The sequence below is a fragment of the Meriones unguiculatus genome, chromosome 1 (assembly GCF_030254825.1).
Source record: "Meriones unguiculatus strain TT.TT164.6M chromosome 1, Bangor_MerUng_6.1, whole genome shotgun sequence".
In the NCBI taxonomy this organism is placed as follows: domain Eukaryota; kingdom Metazoa; phylum Chordata; class Mammalia; order Rodentia; family Muridae; genus Meriones; species Meriones unguiculatus.
Genome location: NC_083349.1, coordinates 179584088 through 179592679, shown reverse-complemented (window position 1 = coordinate 179592679; position 8592 = coordinate 179584088).

Below are 8592 nucleotides of genomic sequence, written 5' to 3'. Positions count from 1 at the left end.
CCCAGGTCCCCAGCTGGGCTCTGAATCACAGAGAGAACATGTATCAATTAATCCTTTAACTACAGCCTTAGCAGCCAAGACTCCCCGCTCCAACGCACTGAGTGTAGAGGTCATCAGTCGGTGATTAACTGATATTGATTGATTGACAGACGGAAAGGTCTTGTGTTCTGTTTTCCTTCCTCTTTGCCTATACTTCGAGCTCTTTGGAAGGAATATCTCCTCACTCCCTCTTCCATTTGTCCTATTAGTCAAGAAATACTTCGGAAACATCAGACAATTCTGTCCTCCCAAAGGTCTGGTTGGGAGTGTGGTGGAGAGGAAAGAGAGAGAAAAAGAGAGGGAAAGAGAGAGAAAAACTTTTAACTTCAGGAAAACAAACAGGAGACAGTAACCATTCATTTTGAGATACCCAATGGATACTGGAAAGGCCATGGATCAGGGGAGGTGAGCGCCTTAGTTGGAGATCTGGGCCCAGCTGGTATCTCTAGGGAAAGGACACCACTAAAAGACCCCTGGATAAGGGGAGCTGCCTGGGGGCCAACGGAGTGGGAATGGAGGTAGGCGTCTGTCCAAAGGGGCTTTGGGGTAGAAAGTGCTGCATGTTTCAATGCACAAAAAGTAGGCTGTGGGATTATCAGATTTACTCATGGTCAGTGCCTGGTCCTAACGACACCAATAAACCAGGCTTGTCCATCTATGTTTTTGTTTTTTTTAAGTGTGTATTCATTACGTGTGTGTGTGTGACTTTATGTCTGTGGATATGAGTGGCTGTACGTGGGAGTGCAGAGGTCAGGGGAGGGGTCAGGTGTCCTCTGACTCTCTGCTTATTCCTTTGAGTCAGGGTCTCTACCTGAACTTGGGCTCATTTTTTTTTTTTTCAATTAAGCTGGAACCCAGCAAGCCTCAGAGATCCTGCTGTGTCTGCCCCTTTCAGAGCTGGAGTTTCAGACATTCTGGGGATACCCAGCTTAATACGCAAGTGTTCGGATCTGAATCCTGGTCATGATGGTACAGCGAGCACCCTTAACCACGGAACCATCTTTACAGACCTTCACAACATCCTTAATAGGCCAATTAACAAACAAATAACAGCGAAGGACAGAAAAAGAAACTTATTCAATATGCACACATTAGGAAGAAAAAAGGACAAAGGGAGCCAATGATTCCCTAAGTCTGTCTTTGGGGTCTTGGCATGAAGTGTAAGTTATAACCCGCCCATCACAGACCCGTCATTGTCTCAGCTTTAGCATTTTCTGTAAGGTGGTCTGACAGGTTGTAATTTTTAAAAAAAAAATAATGGGAGACAGGCTTCTTCTCTGGCAGGCACCAGGCTTCATCCTCTATCATCTCCCATCATGAGATAACTGGGGCAAGTTCCAATTTCTTGGAGTACTTTGTTTCAAAAGAATATCTCCATTTCTGCCAAGATGGTAAGTGGACAGAAAGTGTGCGTAAGAAAGAGAGGGAGGAAGGGAGAGAGAGGGAGAGAGGGGGGGGAGAGAGGGAGGAAGGGAGAGAGAGTGAGTGAGAGAGAGAGAGGGGGAGAGAAAGGGCGAGAGAGAGAGAGAGAGAGAGAGAGAGAGGGAGGAAGGGAGAGAGAGTGAGAGAAAGAGAGTGGGAGAGAGGGAGGGAGGGAGAGAGAGAGAGAAAGAGAGAGAGAGAGAGAGAGAGAGATTTGAGAGGGAAATCAGGGCTGGAGAGATCAGGGTTCAGTCATTAAAGACTAGGCTCACAGACAAAAATCTAAGAGAGGGGAATCAAGTGACAGATCATATAGGACCCAGAGAAAGTGTGTGGATGTTAAGGGCAATGGGAAGGCACTGAAAGATTTTAAGCAGAGAGAGGAAGTGATCCACTTGCACATTTGGAAATGCCTGTTAAGACAACGTTGAATAACACTCCTGTGAGGGGCCAGTCAGTAAAGTTCTTGCCATGAAAGTCTGGGGACCTGATGCAACTTCCGTGCAAGAGCTGGGCGTGGTGGCTTGTACCTGTAGTCCTAGCATCAGGGAAGGGGAGGCAAGCAGATCCCTGGAGCTCCCTCATTAGCCAGTCTGGCTGAATTAGCCAGTTCCAGATACTGTGCGAGACCCTGTCTTAAAAATTAAAACATAAATTTCGGGTTTTTTTTTTCCTTCAAGACAAGGTCTTCCTGTGCAGCTGCCCTGGAACTCGTTCTGTAGACCAGGAGGGCCTTGAACTCACAGAGATCTACCTGCCTCTGTGCTGGGGTTAACGGAGCATGCCTCCCCCTCCTGGCTCACTTTCTGCTCTTGTAGAGAGCCTGTGTTTCCAGGGCTGCCATCCGATGTGCAATCACCTGGCATACACAGTGCCTGTAACTCCGGCTTCCGAGGACCTGATGCCCTCTGCTTGCCTCCACAGGCACCTGCACTCATGCGTCCACTCTCTCACACACACACGTAATTGAAGGATAAAATAGTTATAGCAGTGCACACCATTAATCCCAGCACTTGGGAGGCAGAGTTGGGTGAGTTGGAAGCCAGCCTAGTCTACATAGTAAGTTTTAGAGCAGCTGCGGCTATAATAGAGATCTTGAATCAAAATAAAACAAAATAATAAAATATTAAACAAATAATAGGGAGTGACTGAAAAAAAACAACTGAAGGCAATCTACACACACACACACACACACACACACATTTGAGAGTGTACACACCTGTAAATGTCCATATGCCTGTGAAAGTCCACACACAGACACAAAACATTAATAAAAAACAAAAACAAAAACAAATAACATTGTAAGTTAGAATGTGGTACATCCCGAGGGACATCTAGGCCCCCGAGCTTGTAGCAAGTGGTGGGGGCAGGAGGGAGTAGAGTGGAATATTTGGGAGATGTCACCCAAGTGCAACGGACAAGCCTGTTTGGTTCTTGATTTGAATGAGCCAACCGTCAAAAGCCGCCGTTGCAGTGGCTGAGGGAACCTGAAGATACTCTGCGCATTTCCTAACCTTCAGGAGCTGGTGCTCATTCTGTTAGGTGGTAATGGCATTGTAATTAGGTTCAAGGGAGAGAGGCCCTCATCTGTCAGAGACGAGCCGTGATGTATTTACAGGTGGAGTGAAAGGATGCCTGAGATCTGCTTTAAAATCTTCAGGAAAAAAAGAAGTGCGTGGGAGAGAACAGAAGAAACAAGATTGGCAAAATGTTGACGGCGTCTTGAAGCTGGCTGATGGGCACACGGGCTTCTTTATAGCAGTTCCTGAATTTTTCCACTAAAAGGTAGAAAAAGTATATAATGGTTTAAAAAAAAACACGTTTCCTTAGTTTGTTGAGGTTGTGGGGCATAGTGCTACCACCTGTCACACCTGAGCACTTAGTGGGGTAATGCAAAAGTAATTGATGAAGCCACGTGTGGGCCCAGCCTGCTCCAGAGAGACTGTCTGTTGACTCGGGCCTCAGACAGAACTGGGAACCTGGTATGCTTCCTGCTACCTCAGGCTGAACCTCTGCTCCTTGCCTGACAAATGGGAACTGTTGCAGTTGCTTTCAGCAGGGTTGATGCAAGCATTAAGCAAACAGTGTCTGTAGGGCTGGGGAGCTGGCTCCTGGGCTGTAAGAACACTTGCTCTGAAAACATGAAAACCTAGACTAGAATCCCCAGCACCTATGTACAAAGCCAGGCATGGCTGTGAGTGCCTGAATCCCAGCATTGAAGGAAGAAGGGGGCAGACACAGAAGGATCCCGACAGCTTGATGGTCGGTCAGCCTAGCTCTGCCTCAAGACGAAGAGGTGGAAAGAGATGGGGGAAGATACCCAACATCCTGCCCGGCTTCCACATGTGTGCACATGAGCAAATGCAGCCGAACACTCACATTCACACATCTACAACACACACACACACACACACACACACACACACACACATCTACAAAGCACCACCTCATTCCCAGTACCTTTGGAGGCCTGATGATGTAGACTGTGCTGAGGCCTATCCTGACTGGGTTCTAGAACTCTCTCCAGGGGATTAGTGTTTGTCATCTAGACACCTGAGTCGTGGTTATGTGTTGTGGACACCTCTGCCTGATGGCCTGCAAGTGCATGCTCATGCTCATGGCTTTGTTGTGCAGACTGGAATCTGGGCTCCCGAAAGAGGCTAGGCGTGGTCCTTCCATGAATATCCAGGGAGGAAAGGAAGGACGGAGATGGTGAGAGGAGAGAGATGTGGACACACAGCCCATGGAAAAGCTCATGTCTCCGGTGGGCTCAGAAGGGAGAGGGTGATGCAACTTAAAGTGGAGGCTTAATACCAAGTGGTATTAAGCAAGGGGCTGAGAACAAGAGGGAAGAGGCCAAGAAGTCGACGGCAAGAGAAGAATTCGAAATTCTGCACAACAGGCCTGGAACAGAGAAACCTGAGCCCCAAAGGGTTGGCCAGTGCAGAGGGCTCTGCTGCTCCCCCCCTCCCACCTGTCTCCAGCTGGCACCAAGCTCTTTCTTTATGGATGCGCCAGAGAAATCCACGCTGGCAGCGACTCCTGAGACCCTTTCTCTCTGAAGAAGCTTCTGGAACTCAGCTTGGGTGGGGCAGGGAAGTGGTCATGGAATTCCCAGGAATCAGAGTCCAGGAGGCATGGTTGAAAGGGCAGGGCATCTCCCTCGGCTCTCTTATAGAAAACCTCTAGGCACAGGGACAAGAGGTTGCTAATTCAATTCTGTCTTCTTCACTGATTTTAATCAAACCCTATTCTGAGTGGGGGGAGAGGGGGTCCCTCCTTCATGTGGGGGAGCTGTTAATTCTGCCTGTGTCACATTTGAACAGCAGTAAAACACACGGCGGCTCCCACTTTCCCAAAGTCAACCTGATTACCACTGTGGGGTCTTCCGTCCTGTGAGCCTGCCTGCAGCAGCGTCGGGGCTCAGAGCTAGCAAGGGAGCAGGAACATGCTCCCTACAAGAAGTTGGAGAGCCCTGTGTTGGGGAGGGGCTTCTCTTGCTTTCCCCAGCAATCTGAGGCGCCTTCCTCTCATCTTCTGCCTCCTTCTAGGGAAGGATGCCTCAGATACCCTCAGGCCAACCAGAGAGGTGGGGCTGAGGTCTCATTGCAAATCAGGAAGCCAGGATCCAGAAGCTCAACCATCTTCGGAGTCCCGGCTTCAGACTCCAGCCCCGAAGAAAACAACTTCCTATTCTGCCTTCTGCTTTTCAGGGCCTCCAAGAGCCTCTAGCCAAAGTGCATTATGGAGGCCCAGTACCTCCCTTAGTCTGGCCTGATATTACCTCCTACCGTATTTGACTTTCCTTCTTAGAACCCTGCCTCCAACCAGTGAATGTCAACACTGCAAAGTGTGGTAGCTGTATTGGGGTCTTGGGGGGGGAGCACTACTCCCCAGCAACCACAGCTTTCCTTTGAACTTGCTTTCTTGTCTGAGGGGAAAACAAAAAGCAAATTTGACATCCTCTTTGTTGTATGTTCCTTGTGGGTGACAGTACTTAGCCTTCCTCAGCAGCATCTTTGAGTCCTGTGTCTTCCCAGCTCACCAGAACACCAGGACCAGTGGTCCTGGACTGAGAACTGGGTCCACACTTGCTTGTCTTCCTCCTGGTCTTGCCATGCTCCTGACATAACTTGCTGCGTGGGGACATCTTCATAAACTGGTAGCAACAGTTGCTCAGGGCTCGTGATTAAAAACAAATAAGACAAAAAAATATATACCAGAGGTTTGAAACAAGTTCTATCACAACCACAGCGTCCAGAGGGTTGCAATCCAACTGTCCAAAGGGTCACACCTGCTCTGAAGCTCAGAGAAGCCTCCCCTCCAAAAAACAAAAACAAAAGCAGAAACAAAAACCTTTTCCTTCCCCTTCCCTGCATATGGCTGTCCTGATATTCACACATTTCAGAGGTTAAGACTTTTGGGACCTCTCTAGGAGCTAACTCTAGCAACAAGGACAGTGTCAGGAAAGCTAATGAAGCAAAAACCACATGTCCCAAAATGCTAAAAATAGATCTGTCCTATGATCCAGCCTTCCACTTCAGGTTATGTATCTGAAGGAAATGGGGAATGAACCCAGCACGCTAAGGAGATCTCTGCACAGCTATGTTTACTGTGACATCACTCATGGTAGCTAAAATGTGGGATCATCTGGATGTCCATCAGCTTGAATAGATGAGGGAAACACGGTCTATGTATGTAGTTGAGTCTCATCCAGCCAGTTCAAGGGCATCCTTAGATACACAGTGAGTTCAAGGCCAGCCCTGTTTCAAGAAATGGAGGATGCAAAGGCCTCCATCTCCAGTATCACATTAGCTGGTGTCCACCTGTAATCCCAGTATGTGGGAAGTGGACAAAGGAGGACCAGGAATTCAAGGTCTTCTTGGCTGCATAGTAAAGTGGAGACCAACCTGGGAGCCAGGAGACTCTGCCTCTTGCACTTCATCCTCCACCTCTTGTCTGCCCTGGGCAGCCTAGAGCAGGGGCTGGAGTCAGCTGCTGACCAGCAATTTGCTGAAGAACACCAAGGACCCTGGTTTCACTCAGGATGGACTGGCTGAGGGGAGGCTTCAGTCAAGGGCACTGGTTGAGGGTTGGCACTCTAGCCAACCCTCCTCTTCACTCTGTGTCCCCCACCACCACACACAAAATTTCTGCTTCTGCAAGTTCATACCAGCAACGCTGCCATGACCCAAGTGCCTTTCAGACTCCCTGTAGGCATAGCTGTCAGTCACTTTGCAGTAATCAGATGCCTGGCTTCCCAGTCACTCCTCACTGTTGACCCAAAACAGCAGCCTGAAGCATGATAATCCCCAGAGTACCAAGCTTGGCTCAGAACGATTCCTATTTAAAGAAAAAAAACCGAGTCCACATCTGGTGTATTCGGAGAGCCTGTCTTAAGCCTTCTGCTGTGGCAACATATGCCTGAGATAAACCTCCTGACAAGAGGAAAGGCTTATTTGGGCTCATAGTTTTGGAGCCTTTGGTCTGGTTTGGCCATTGCTCTGACGGTGCTGAGGCAGGGTATCATGGAGGGAACATGTGCTGGAGGAGGCCAGAGTTGGCTGTAGAGCTCCTGCGATTTGCTGGAGATCACGGAGGATCCCCAGATGCACCCAGGAGGGACTGGTTCAGGAGAGGAACTTCCTTCTGGGCTGGAAGCAAAATCAGGAGACAGACTGGAGGCTGGAAAGAGATGGCTTAGTGGTTAGGAGCACTTCCTGCTCTTCCAGAGGACCTAAGTCCGGTTTCCAGCACCTGGGATGAATAACTCACAATCACCTGTAACTCCACCTCCCGGGGAATCTTACATCCTCTCTTGTGGCCTCAGCAAGCGCGCGCGCGCGCGCGCGCGCACACACACACACACACACACACACACACAAGCATGCATGCACGCACGCACACACACCTAAATTAATTAATTAGAAAGAGAAAGAGGCTGGTATCCCATAAGCCTATAGAAGGGCATACCTGATGCCAATTGGTGTGTGTGTATGTGTGTGTTTTAATCAATTGACCTTTTCAAGAGCTTACTTATAAGCGCCTATAAAAAAAGCACAAGCCTTTGGAGAGTCACTGTGTGTGGGAAATTTTTCACAATAACTTTAAATTTTATTTGCTATTTAGCATTATCTTCTGTCCTAGTTTAGCTTCTGTGGCTGTGATAAAACACTGACCAAAATCAAGTTGGGGAGGCAAGGTTTAGTTCATCTTAAATCTCTCAGGTCACAGTCCGTTACTGAGGAGAGTCAGAGGAACTCAAGGCGGGAACCAGAGGCTTTCCCATAGGCCACTCTAGTGCGGGCATTTTCACAATTAAAGTTCCCTCTTCCAAAATAATCCTACTTGTGTCAAGGTGACTGAAGACTAGACAGCACACCCCCATAGATGTGTTTCCTAGGTGACTACCACCTCAGGCATCTAGACAGTGATGATCACCCACCACACCCATGTCCACCAAGGGCTTCTCGGTCACCAGGTGCATTTGGCACTGTTCCTTGGGGATTCCTAGGCAGTCCTGAGCTTCGGAGGCAGTCAGATCTCTGTGAGTTCAAGCTCAGCCTCATCTATATAGATTGTTCCAGCTAGAGCTACCTAATGAGGGCCTGTCTCAAAAACAAACAGACAAGCAAACATTCCTAGAGAGCTTGTTGGTCTTTAGTCTACATTGGAATCCTGAAGAAGGCTCTAATACCACTGAGAGAATGCCTCAGGAACAGGCTGGAGTGAGGGCAAGCAGGCGAAAAGCAAAAGCTCTCTTTTTTCCCCGTCCTGTTCTGTTGGTTGCCACCAGACGTGGCCCAGATGTAAGGCAGGTTTCCACCTCAAGTGAGGCAATCAAGAAAATCTGTCACAAGTTTGCCCAGCTGAGTGGGTTTTAGTTCACTGCAACATAGTCAAGTTGACAGCCATGATTAGCCATCACAGATTTGATATTTCTCTAGCCTCTCCCGCACCAAAAAAAATTTCTGCTTCACTTTATTTTTTATTCATTTTAAAAATTTATTTATTCTCCCATATATTATATCCTGACTGCAGTTTCCCCTCCCTCCGTTCTTCTCAGTCCCTTTCCTACTTCCCCTCTCCCCCAGATCCACTCCTCTTCCGTTTCCCTCAGAAGAGAGTAGA